Source organism: Lagopus leucura, unplaced genomic scaffold, assembly GCF_019238085.1.
Source record: "Lagopus leucura isolate 7727_CA_CO unplaced genomic scaffold, USGS_WTPT01 Super-Scaffold_100004, whole genome shotgun sequence".
Lineage (NCBI taxonomy): Eukaryota > Metazoa > Chordata > Aves > Galliformes > Phasianidae > Lagopus > Lagopus leucura.
The window spans coordinates 63,816,712-63,830,771 of NW_024962264.1; positions in this window are offsets into that span (position 1 = coordinate 63,816,712).

Consider the following 14,060-nt stretch of genomic DNA (forward strand, 5'->3'; position numbering starts at 1 on the left):
GGGAATATATAGGAAACAGAAAGAGAAGAGGTCAGGCTTCGTTTCCAGTAGGGCAGGGCCATTTCTCACAGTACATGCACTATTACAGTGTAGAGACAGGTTGGGAATAAGAGGTGTTCAGCTTCCTACTCGCAGAGGTTAAAACTTTCAAGATGTTATGCCTCTTGTTAGAAGCATCTTTGACTAAAAAAAAATTAATAATAATAAGTAAATATTAAAGTTCTGAGTTTCCCCTCCCTGCTAATGTAGCGACTGAAAAGAAAACCTATGGAAGTCCACAAGAGATCTAGGAATTCAGTGTAGTTCGTACACTTGTTATTAAAACTCTGAAGATATTTGTGGGCTTGCTAGGAAACCTCTTTCAGGCCTTTGTGGGTCATAATCCCACGCTTTCCTTTCTCAGCTGTTGTCAGTGTGTTATCAGATACTGTTCAGGAGAGCCCATTCACTGCTACAGTGCTGCACTGTGTTAAACATGTGAATGGAATGTGCATTTTTGGACTTCAGGCAAGCTGATAAGTAATAGGCCCAACTGCACTGTAATTCAGGTTGATTAAGGATCTTTATCACTGTAGAGACCACAAATTTTATTAATTTTTCTTTTTAAATTGTCGTCCCTTGAAAAATATTAAAACACACAGAATGATATTATGCCCTAAGTAGGAGACAGAGAAAGAAAAGGATTCCTTATTGTTGTAGTAGGGGACAATACTTTGCTTTTTTCTTTTGTTGGAGTTGACATTAGACTTGGATAAGTACATTGTTATTGCATTCATAATCATTATTTCTGATGAAATTTTATATTGACGCAAAAAGCTTCCATACACTAGAACAAAACTCAGATTTAGCTGCTGATACATGATAATTAATTTAATTGTTCAATGTATTTTTGAATTGTTTTATCATTTTTCTTCATGAGGGCCATGCTGTGTGTAAGAGATATGTATGCCTGATAAGTCACGTTCAGGACACTGTACAGCCTCATGGATAAGACAGTGGAAGTGTCGTCTTTGCTTTGCTATTGGATTGAGTCAAATCCATTCTCCTTTGTTTCTTCATCCTTCAAGATGATAATTCTTTCTAAAGTGCTTCTGTATCTTTTGATGAAATTTTGAGACAAGCAGTATTTTTGTTTTGGAGGGACATGCAACCAGTGGATGGTGTTTACTCATATAATGCTTTAATATTTGCAATGAAAGGCATTAATCACTAAAATAGATCACTATTTATTTAATAATGAAGTGTATCCAGGAAGAATCCCAGGGACAGTGCTGATGATGCATTTCCAGAATGCGGCTATTTCTGAAACTCTCCAGGTAGCTGATTATCAGGTGGCTGGTTCATACCTTGATATTGAGTCCTGGCAGAGTGTCAATCTTGAGTATTGGCAGAGTCTCTTAACATTTAGAACAAGAGATGGGTCTTAACTGACTTGCCCAGCTGTTCTGCTGAGATTCAGCCAGAAGTGTAGTTTTAGCATCATCTTAGGATGTTGGGATGTGGGGGAAAAGGGACACTATATGCCCTGCAGCCTGTGTTAGCTGCAGAAAGGGAGCTTCTGGCCTTCTCAATTGTATTTGAAGATTGCAAAGGCAAGAAATTGAGAATTTCACTGCAAACAGCTGTGCTTGTGTTCAAACAGATGACAAGTTTCAGTTAAGTCATTGGATCTTCAGAAGTTGAGTGAAGATTTGAGGATTAAGTTTTACAACATTTGTCGTGTTCTGCTTGTATGTGCAACGGAAATGTGCGTGGAAATTCTTCAGTGCTGAGCTGGCCAGAGGTGTTTGAGAGATGATTCTCACTCCATTTTCACTTCATGTAAAGCTATCTAAATAGGTTTCAACTGCAGTGTAGGGTGGATGGAACAGCTTAGTGTTGAAAGAATGTGAAGCAAAGTTTAGAGAGAATTAGAGTGAACTGTCAGCCTGTACAGGTTGTTCATCACAGTTCATGGTATGGTGATTTGCCAAGGGCTGATAAATTTATCAATAAAGCCCTTGCTCAAGAGGAGCAGGTAAATATTAAATTGAACAAATTGTGGTTGGAAATACAAATTGTCTTACAATTCCACTGTTACCTTCATGTGTTTCTCTCTTGAATTATCTGTTAGTATCTTTACCTGCTACAGTAAATTTTGTTACTGAAAATGGTCACCCGCTGCATTCTGTTCTTGGGTGTAGTTGAAAAAGACCCAACACTCGAAAATACAATTTTGTAGTTTGAAGAGTAAGTTAATTCTAAAAAAAAAGTCTTCAGAATCTTAACAATAAAATGTCTTCAACAGTTTTCTGTTTGTCAGGAATGTTTTTTCTTCATCTGAAGAACAAGCCGATATGGCTTAGTTTGTGAAATGTGTTTATACAATGATATTTTCTCTCCACGCAGTGCCTGGAATATGTCTTAGAGCATAAATAATAGGATAAATAAAAGTTTTGGTATCCAATCAGCTTCTGTTTATCTTTTTCTGTAAGAAGTGTGGGTAAGGAGAAGGGATTTGTGGCTTTGAGAAACTGTGTGCCCTGTCTGGAAGATTCTGATGTTTCTTAGCTTGGCAAATCTTAGAACCACAACTGTTGATAGTTTTCCTTTAAACAATAAAGATCAGGTGTGTTTTCTGTGGAAGTCATTATAGCTATTGCTTTGTTGTTAATGCATTTCTCTCCCTTTCTAACCATGCTTGGGGTGAGGAAAGGTATCCAGTGAGGTTGTGAACTGGTAACGCCTGTAGAGGTTGGAATAACCTCTCTGTGTTGTGCAAGAAAATAATGACATTTTTAAAGCTTTTGTGTGCCCCTTTTTCTTAAATCTGTCCTAATCTGTCGTCTTTTCCTTGTTTTGCTGCCTGGTACTCCTCCAAGAAAAACATAGCATGATATTTTCTTACATCTTTAACTGCCAAATGTATGGGAGCGTGGATGCAATCTCTTGTTGTTTATGCTACGGTATGACAGAAAAGTAGAGGTAGAAGTCAGTAATAAATTAATAGATAATCTTGAGTACTTTTAAGCATATTATCTTTGTTGTTGTTGTTTCCTTTTTTTAAACATCCACTCTCCTTTCACCCTCCATTGCTGCTGTGAGGGAGTGATATCAGTGTCACAGCCATTCTGGCTTTTCAGCATAAGTGATGTGAATTTGATCTAATGCAGTTAGTATATCATTCTTCAGGCCCTCTGGTAGGAATAGATAGGAAAAACAAAAGCCATAATATCCTCCAGTGTGAGCTGAGAGAAGGTGACCAGTGGAATTTTGACAGAGAAGCAATTGGATTAATTTGTTATACTTGAGCTCTTGCCTATTGGCTGATCTGTTCACCCAAAATCTTGGCACAGAATTTAAAGAAAAGACCCTTTGTCAAAGTATCTGGGAAGGATGCTCTTGAGAAAGCTGCCATTTCCCATTCTGCTCAGTAACTGTGGGACAGGAAATTGGCTCTGCAGATTCTTACCCCCTGGGAAGTCAGACTGAGGAAAGTCAAGATCGTGGTAGGGTCACTGCTGTATGAAAGCTAAGCAGATGAAATCCTCTAATCTATTTAAGATAAACTGTATTACTTGGAGCCCTAAATTGTTAGGCTGGTGAAGATGTCAAAAACAAGATGACAGTCATTCCTGTAGGAGCAATTTGAAATCTAACTTTACTGATCCTGACATCACTGTATCAAAACAAACTCTCTTATATTTTGATTGTAGGTCAAAGTTTCTGGACCTTATTGATACTTATTTTGAAGAGACTTAATTAAATGTAGGTCTCACTGCTTTCTACTGCTACGTTCACCCATGAAAGACAGGGACTGTGGAACTGCTGGGAAAAAGATTGCTTGCTCCCATTGAGCATGGATGGGGATAATGCTGCAGGGACAGGAAGTGAGCAGTAGTGTAAGAAAGGATAGTTTCAAGTTTCTCCTTAGCTTTGTATGGCAAAAATTGATAGACACAAAATGAGGAGATATGGCAGACATTTAAGTCAATTTTGAATGTCATTTAAAGTTTGCAGTGCTTGCTTTTTTTCAGCTTTGATTTTCACTACATCTCTCTTTGTTCATCTTTTTTTTTCTTTTCAGTTTTATCATGATTTTATAGTGTTTTGTCTTACAGTAATATATTCAAAACGTATTATTATTATTATTATTATTATTATTATTGTAATTTAGAGCTCACAGTGATAACTTTGCTTGCTAGTCACACACTTCTCAGAAATGTCAGTAAGATTTTCTGTCCTTTTGGATGTATTTCCAGTAAGGGCAATGCCTGAATAAAATAAAGAAAGGTACAGCAGTTTAATCTTGAGGTGATAAATAATAGATTGTGATTGTCTAGATCCATCTTGAGGTAAATACGGAGTCTGTTAGCAAGCTGAAGATGTAGGCTAGAGTTTTCTGTATGGAGAGGTGTATGGGATAAAATGTGAAGCTGACCTTTCTAAAACATCAGCAGCACCTTCTGATGAAAACTGTGACTGGTCTTGGAAGTTCCTCAGTGTGTTTGTTCGCTTCTGTCTCATTAAAATACATGTAAGTATTTTCTGTTCCAGCGTTGTGATTTTGGAAGCATTTTTCCATCTTCATAGCAATAGTGAACAAGATTATTTGAGTATTTTAATTGGTGATCCCCAAATTGTTTGGATGAAGGTCCAGTCTAAAAATCTTTTCTACTGATTTAGAAGCGTGAATGAAATATTCTGACTCTTGAAAGTGAAGGTTGAAGTGTGAGGAGCACAAACCATGTGAACAGCTGGGCTCATAGTGTTTTCAGGAAGCCACTTCTCTGTGTGTGCCAACCATTTCCATACTGTTGTGTGCTGTGGGTTCTGACAGTATCTCAGGATCTTCATAATAAAACATCAGTTGGAGAAGAAATGATCTGGGCATGAAACAGTGGCTTCTTTCATACCTCGTGCCAATTCCTTCCAACTTTTCCTTGAAGTTAGAGCACTGTTCCTTTCTTGATACGTTGATAATCTTGTTTTATAGAAATTAAGGTGTTGTTTTTGTCTGCATTCTTAACTGTAGTATTCAGTCTAGAATACTTCTGTATCCTAGGAAGAGTGTTGTCTTCATCATTTAGCTTTACACTCAAATTATCAAATTGTTTTAGCATTTGTCATCTTCACTAATGGATTTGTAGAGCACTTTTTTAGTGGTACAAGCATCCATTTCTAAGAAAATGCCCACTGCAACTTCACAATTCTTTCCTAAATTGGTAACTGACATGAAATTGCTTGTAGATGGCAGTAACCAAATTTCTTAAATTCTGGAAGATGCTGTGCACGTACTGACGTCCCCAAAGCCAAAGTGTACCTAAAATTGTCATCAAGATTTTTTTTGAGCCAACAGCTATTTTGTTGTGAGTGTGGAAAAGTCTCTTTTGTTAATAGGTCATTACCAATGCTAACTTAGAAATGACAGTCATTATCATTGCAAATAGTAACCACTGAATATGTGATGGAAAACACCCAAAGCAGGCTATTTAATGTCAAGTGGTTAAAAACATGCAGTGCAAATGTTAATTTGTCCTGTCATCTTGGGTAGTTAGCATAGCATCTGATGAGGTAGTAAACCTGTTTTTCTCTTCAATTTGCTTTTTTTGTTATTAGCAGTTTTAGTGTCTGTTTAGAGCTTTGGAATCACAGAATTGTAGGGGTTGGAATGGACCTCTGGAGCTCATCTAGTCCAATGCAGTGAAAAGCACAGTGTAAACAAGAAGGGTTACAGACATCAAATAGTTGTAATAAGAGTTGTTTGAAGAATGTTGTAAAATTGTGGTTCAGATTTGGTGCACTTTGATGACAGGGATTTTATGTATTTCTTCAGCACAGGATTGCAGCAAAATTCTGATTGAAATAGTGTTATGCCCAGCTACGTGTCAAAATAATCTGTCCAGATGTGATAGCTGACATTTCTCTTTATCCTAATGACTACATTGTTTAGTTTCACTACTGTGAAAGTTTTCCACAGTTTGCAGCCTGATTCACATTCTTTGAAATTGGTGTTGAAACTGACATCAGGTCTGAAAATAAAAATAGGTCTCATAAAAGCAGTAGCAGACCACACTGGATGACAATACAGCATCCTCTTATTGGTGGCTTTTCAAGATCTGTGTATGTACCACTGGATAAGACAAACTCAAGGTTAGATAAGACCGAGCTCAGTTTAATTTTTAAATGAAGGAAAAATTTTTGAATAAAGGAAAAATATTACTGTACAGTAACAGGCATTTTATTTTACGTGTATGCTGATACTCTAGGGAAGAACATGATTTTTAAAAACCAACCATTACAAGTAATGAAGCAGGTACATGTACAAAATGAGTAATGTATGGGGTTTAACAAACAAGTGATGTATCAAAGAAAATCATTTCCAGCAGTATTTTCTTTCTGGTTTTATCTGTTACCCTTGACAGACTGTACTCACAAGCAGCATAAGCAAACATCCTGTCCCTCTTTAGTCTTTCTACCAAAATAAATAATGTTACTTTCAACCAAATACATTTCACTTTAGGTCAAAGAAAGACATATCGTGGCTGTTGGCAGTCATGTATTTCAGAACGGACTTTCTGATGAAGGCTTCCCTCATCAGGGCTGACTCTTGTGTAGCTAAGAAGGTTATACGAAGTGTGTGTTGGGGAATTTCTGCTGTAGTTCTTGTGTGGGAAAAGAATTTGTCATGTTGCCAGCTGCACAACCCAGAGCCAATAAGAATCTGGAATTTGAATTGACAGGCCAAAAGCTTTCATTGTTTGGGTTTTCAGAGATCCTAATACAATCCAAAAAGGATCTTGAGAATTTTCTGTTTTGAGACGTGCTAAATCTTGTGTGAGATGAATCAGAGTTCAATCAATACAGAATTTATATTTATGATGTCTTATAGATCCGTTTTCACTTCTCCTGGATATTACATCCATCTTTTTTTCTTTGAGTATGACTCAAGTAATAGAAGTTGGATTGACATAGTGAATAGTTAAAGCTTGCAAACATCTTTCTGGTAATACAGTAAGTGTGTAAAGTAAAGTGTGATGTAGATGGACTGAACTGTAAGTGATGCTTGCTTGGAAGTATGACAAGAGCACAGTGGATGTGCTGCACTTTTCTGTAGTGAGATCTTTCATGGACTCCAATGGACTAAGCAAGAATGTATGGATGTGTTGCTGTAAGGCTGCATTATTCAAAAAATCTACCTTCCTTCTTTCCTACTAGTAAGAAAGAAGGTCAGCACTGTAGGTATGTGTCCCCCATAGAGGTTTGGAGAAGAAAGTTTCAACGGCTCTCTGCTCCTTCAGGGCAAATGTGCTATAGTCAAAGACCAAAAAACTGACCTTATTTTTAACAAATATTCTTAATGTGGGGGGAGGAGTAAAGAAGGCTGAACTTAGCTTCATTTTAACTGCATACCCTGTAATATACTTCAGATGTAAAAGCAGAATAACAAAAAAATGATGTGCTGACAGTTTTCAATTTTCCACTTTTCAACTGTAGAATGTCTCACTGTGGGTCATTGCATCCATGTGGGTTATGTTAAGAGTTATGAAATGCTGTTATTATTAACCAAAGTAACTTTAAGTATTTGTGAGGGCTCTGGAACAGGAGGAGTTTGGGGATTGTGCATCTCATTCAATTGTGAAAAATAAAATTCATAGGTAATCTTAAAACATTGAAGCAAGCATTAAATTTAATTCTAGTTCCACATCTATTTTTAATCTTATTAATTTGGGCAAGGTATTAATATTAGAGACCCTGAGAAAGCATAAAATAGTCAAACCCTCAGATGTCCTGAAAGTTTGTGTTAAAACAAGGGTCTGGTGTCATGGAAATGGCTTGGAGCTTCTGGATGGGATGCCTACTGCTTTTAGGTACAGATCTTCGGATGGCATTAACAGTAAGAGAATTCATGTTTTAGAGGTGGCAGTGGAATTTGTTTTCTGGATTCGGTTTGTCATAGAAAACCTATAAAACTTGTCTTATGTTGATAAAGTCATAGATTGACGTGATAGTGACATTTACATGATGCTTCTACCTTTCTCTGTGGATTTAATGGATTTAGTTTCTAGTCGATGAACTACAAGGATGGTATAGACCTGAAAAGTAAAAGAATGCCTACTGTATCTGCTCTGTTTTAGTGACTTTTGCAGCACAGTTAAGCACTATCGAGCTGTGTAAAACTATGTTACGCAATTAAACACTATTGAGCTACCTAGTTGACATCTGTTTGGTATTAAAACATATCTGCTGATGCTCTTGTGGCTCATTTCTACCAAAGCCAAACGTTTTCCTTGTACTGCCACTGGAATCAGTGGGGAAAATCTCAGTGCTCTTTTGTGCTGGTATGGCCAAGCAATCACTGACGTGAAATTGAGATAATTCCTTCAGGATTCCTTTGTATTCCTTCTCAGTTTCACTTTAGGAGAGGTCTTTTTGGTAGGTGTCCAGAAGTGTAGGGCTGAATGCCTGTGAGAAGACAACAGAAGTTAAAGCAAACAGCTTTCACATAGAATTCTGGCTGATAGACCTTCCTCTCAGGCAGTACAGGCAAGAATTAGACCTGTTACTTACAGTTCTTCGGTATTCATGACCAAAAGTCTGAAAATTATCTACAAAAGAAGTTTTCAGTTTTGCTTTAACCAAGCTGTGTAGCCTTTTTTATTTCTCTATGATGAATTCCTCTTAAAAAAACAGCATTTTCTTTTGATTTTTATTTTGGGCAGGTGTTTTTTATTAAGGCAAAATTAAGTAAATGAAGAAATAATTTAAGATTCTTTGCAGACTTCTTGTTTTCTTGTTTGATGGCACTCTGTACTCTGGATTTGCAGATTCTTTACAAGCAGCAAGATATGAGATGCATTTTATTGTCATGTCTGTAAAATCTTGACTTGGAGAGCAGATTAAAAGGAGTTAATATGAAGAGGAGTTTATGAAGGGCTGCAGTAACAGCTTTTCAGGTGTGCAAGAAGTTTTTGTAGGGTCACGGTGAAGAGTTACAAGAAATGATGGACTTGGATCTCAGTATGAGTTAGTCAGGTTGAGCTTTACTGAAATAAACCAGATTTTATTTTGTTTTAAATCATAATGATACACAAACTCTGGGGTTAGCTGCTTGGCAGTCCTATGCAGTCTATGTTAACCAAGACCTTAAGCTGCAGTTTGGACAACTTGTGTCAGGAATGACAGAAGTGTAGATGAGCAGAGCTGGGAGGGGAATGGCCAGACAACATTTTGAGCTCGCTCTTCTAATTTTGTTTTCTATGAGCCTAAGAATAGAATAGGACAAGCATGGAAAGTCTGTGTACTTGTAACTTTTTTATTGTGGTTCACGAGGAAAGAGAGTTAACTTCTAGTCAGCTTTCATCTTTTTTTTATTTATTTTGGGCATGTGTTCCATGGCAGTGAACTACCAGTGCTAATTAGCATGTGTAAGTACTTTCCAGTATGACTCTGTAAGCGCTATGTCCCATCAGTTTGCCAAGATTCAAGTTGTCTGTTCATTTCAGGGTGTTCTCTAACACTTGTAATGCATGCAAGGCCATTAGTATGCAGCTGTTCAGCAGTGCCAGTCAATGAGTTGGGGCGATCTGTGCTTCGTTTTTCTTCGCTTTTGAGAAAATGTCTCTTCAGAACGCGCCAGCTTTTCCTTTTCTGCAGTGTGGCCTTAATGATAGGAGAGACAGCTCTGGAGCATTTTCTTCCTGTGGGTTTTTTAATCTGGTGTGGCCTGCTATTTTATGAACTCTCTAAGTGCATTTGGGTAAATGCTTATTCAGCCCTTGTGGGTTTATTCATGACTATATCGCTGAAGTATTTGGGAGTTCATTATGTTCATGCTTCCACATGAATGAAGTTGTTTTCTCTGAAAGTTGAGTTTTTAAAGATTTTTTTCTTGTTAATTTCCAAAGCTGTTGGCCTACTGTTATATAATTGTGCAATTACTCCTTATGTAATAGAAGCTCAGCACTGGAATATATTCTTGCTCGGCCACGTGTGCTAATTTCCACTGCTGAGTCTCCAGGAGGTGGGTGGGAGTTCAGGTGCATGGTCCAGCCTCTTCTCTGTTTGCTGTCAATTTTGGTTCCCATTTAAAGATGAGACATATAATGAGAGAATGTCCTGGTACCCTCCTGGCGTAGTCTGACACCAGCAGTAACCCATTAAGATTCTTGAGAATTTACTGGTCCACCTGAAAGTCGTGCCCTAAAATGTAGTGGTTGGATTTATCTGTTGTTTGCAATAAGAACAATTCTTCCTACAGTTTTAGGGTGGAAGGGATTGATTTTTGTCTATCTCTCTGTGTGTGTATAGGCAGCCTAAAGTTACCCTTGAGAAACAGTAACTTTCCTTTTATTCTTCATGGCCCCAGGGCTATGTTCGTGAGACCTAATTAAGTTGGATGTTAAGAGGCCCACCTACAGAAACAGTCTGTTGAAATCAGTCAAATGAACTTTAATTAAAAGCAGGCACCCAATAATGGCTGTATTTTTAAAGGTTCTATCTGCTACACACTTATACTCAAGTTTTTTTTTCCTTTTTTTTTTTTTTTTAAACAACAGATTCACTTAAAAAGTGTCTGCACTGAAATGCATTTACTTGCTGTTTGGGGAAAAAAAAAATCAAACTTTTTGATGTGGAAATAAGTAAATGTTGTTTAGACTGTGTAATTTGAACTGTTCATTAATCCAAAGGTTTAATAAAGCTATTTCTCAGACGGCCTTCAGTGCCTGATGGGAAGTTAAATTCTTGAATTTTACCGGAGGAATGAAGAATTATTTGAACTCCTGAGCTTGGTTCTTTTTGTCTGCCTCTTCTTGAAGGTTAATTCTTCAGAACTTCCTTTTGGACGGTTTGAAGAATTGTGTGCATTCTGTTGCCAAAACAGCCCATGGAAACATGGCAGTGCTTCATGTGGTTCTGAAACTGAAAGCAAGGCATTGTGGAATGTGCTATGTTAGCATGGAGGGGCCTGGGATTCGTTTGGTTGTTCTCAAATTAATCAGAACTGAATTCATGCACACAGAAGCTACTAATGCTTTTAAGGTGTTTTTTTTTCTCCTCTCTTAGTTTGGTATTTCCATTGCAGAAAGCAAGTTTCTAGATATCCACATAAGTAGAACTGCTCATCAAGATAAATCAGTAGGATATCTTGTATCTTCTCTTAGAGTCATAGATCTCCTTAGCTCTCCGTTCAAATAATTCATTACTACATTCTGCCTTGAGAATTTATGTTGGTTTTTTTTTTTTTTTTGCTGAAGGATAATGTCCCTGTTGACCTGTATCATAACTACAGACTGTTCTGTAGATTCATCTAATTGATACTGTTTATTGAAAATAAAATTCCCCCTAAACTTGCTGCGCTATATTTTGCATTCCTTTCCGGCTTAATGCATACAGTGGCTCCGTATTAGTCATAAAGTTGTGGTGTTCATTAACGTTAGCAAGACAATAAATAAACAATGCACAAAGAAATGATAAGCAGAAATTCTTCTGCTGTATCACTTCTTGTTTTGAAGTAGTGCCCTAATCATAGGTCATGCTAGGCTATCAGAACGATCCCTGAAATCTCATACATGAAAAATCGGTATAAAATAACTAAGCAGTATCTGAAAGTAGTTCATTTCATCATTCAGTTTGTCTTTTATGGTACTTTTTGTTACAGTTGAATCTCTTCAGTATGTTAAAAATGAGCCAAGAATATATTTGTAGTAACTGAAGTATTGTTTCACCCCTGTTCTTCTGAGGAGGCTGGAGTAGAGAATTTGCAGAGTGTTTTGTAAATTCTTCTCTGGTACAATTTGAAATAATGAGTATCTCATTGTGTGACTGGAATTACTCATAAATTTGCATTCCTTGTTTTTCATTCTGGATGTGTAAACAGCTACAGGGAAAGTGCAGGAAAAATTATGCTGAGTCTCAGAAATGTTCAGCTCCCCTTTCTGTGATTAAAATTTGTCTAATTCACCAGCATTTTGCATTCAAGTTTCAACATATGTTTTAATAAATATCTTCTCATTATGGAATAAATGAAGAATAGTTTAAGTGCTATATTTTGTAGTTCAGGCATTTGGAGTAGATAAGCATTTCACAATGAGTATGGTTTATAAGTTATTAAAGGAGAGGGGAATGGAGGAATATAAGATAATAATTTTATTTGTTTTGATCTTTTGTTGCCAATTAGGTATTTTGTAAATGATAGCATTTGTATGTGAGGATTATACAATCTTTTGTTTTGCTAAAAAAATAATTAGAAAATAACTCAAGTATTCTAAAAATAGCTGTCAGATAATTTTATGCTGTTTTATTCTTCTATGAAATGGAATTGCAGGAGCTGTAGAAATGAGAATTGATCTTCCATTGGTGACTGATAAGAGAGGTGGTCAGCCTGAACTTAAGCACCCTGAAGGCCAAATGAGGAGTTGCTGAACTTGTGAACTTTGCTGTACACTTGGTTCTTTCAAGGAGTACTTGAAATATATGAAAAGTTTTTGGATGTTAAGTTCTGTAAGCGCTTAGATTCCTTTTTGAATGCCTGTTGTAGCAAGTCAAGCCATAAGAAATGCAAAAAAAGTTGTATAGTCTTGGATATCATGTCCTGGTGACCAGCCATCAGCATAGGCACTGGTCTGCCTCATCCAGCACTGAACAAAGCAAACTACACAAATTCTTTCCAGTGTTTCAAACAAATGTGCTTTGTTTCTTTTGGCGATACGGTCAGGGACTTTGCTGTTAACATCAAGTAAATGAAAACGGCTTATTTTTGATTTAAAAAGAACTTTTGGAGCTTCGTTGCTGAAGTCATCTACATTATTGCTGGAATTAACAGTTTTTGACTAACGGCTCCAACGTGAGCCTTTTAGACAAGTGTGAATTTGATACTAATATGGGACATTGCAAATAAAGAAATAAAAAGAAAAAAAATCTTCAGATTTGATTTTAAAATTAAAATACTTGTGGAATTGGTTATAGTTCAAGAATTCTATAAAGAAATTATTTCTCCAGCTCAAAGCGGGGCAAGGAGGAGATGAACTAACTTCTGATTCTTCAGCTACTTAATATCAGTGATGTTTGTGATCCAGGATCTGTCTTTTCCAGGTCTTCAGAATTTAAACCTCAGTTGGGAACAGTGTCCAAAAGAGCCTTACATTTGTTTGTGGGCATTCAGGAGCATTTCTGCAGCTGAGAAATGACTGAAAAAGGAGGAGCTGTTCCACCTTTCCAGTGTTGGGCAGAAAATTGAAAGGATTGCTTTTGGAATGATTTCAGATTTGATAATTCATTGGAATTTGACCCAGACCTGAAAAAGTCACTTCATCCAAATACAAACTTCACTAAATAGGTTCTGCCTGTCAACCTGTTTAAGATTGTGAACCAGCCTGTGAACCATTAAGATTAACGTTGCTGTCAAAATAAGAACAAGGGAGCTGAAAATAGGAAACTTAATGTTTGAACTGTTAATCTTTCAGATGCTTACCTGTTCCTGTTTCCAAAGTGGAGATCACATGTTGAATCCAGACAAGGGGCAAAGAAACCCACTGGGGCAGGTCCAGTGAGACATCATTGTGTCACTTCATGTGTACAAAGACAATTTGCTGTTCCTTCCTCCCTTATCCTCCAAGAAGGTCTAATGCCTTTCAGCTGTGTAAACTTTACTGATGAGGTAAACTGTGCTTTAAGGTGGTGGTTTATTGTTTTTTTTTTTTTAAAAGAAAAAGACATTTTGGTGCTGTGTTCCACCTTGCATTCTTGGGAACATTTGCTTCAGCACGGCTGGAAGCATTTACAGAGGGAAGCCTGTGGCCTCGTCGTGTTGCCCAAGGACAATTTGGGTCTGTTTCTTTGTGGTCTCACTCTGAAGCTGACAACATCCGTGTGGTGTAACTGCAACTTTGGGTTCTCAGCAGTACTCCATTGGAAAGAATTTGTGTTCCTTTGGTTTTAAAAATGGGGCTCAAAGGATATATGCGTTGTGTGTTAGAATACATGAAGCTTCCAAAGGAAAGCCCTCAGAATTCAGCACGTGTTGGTATTCAGATAAAATAAATTGTCTGCTCTTCGCTGTGATGGCGTCTTCCATTAGC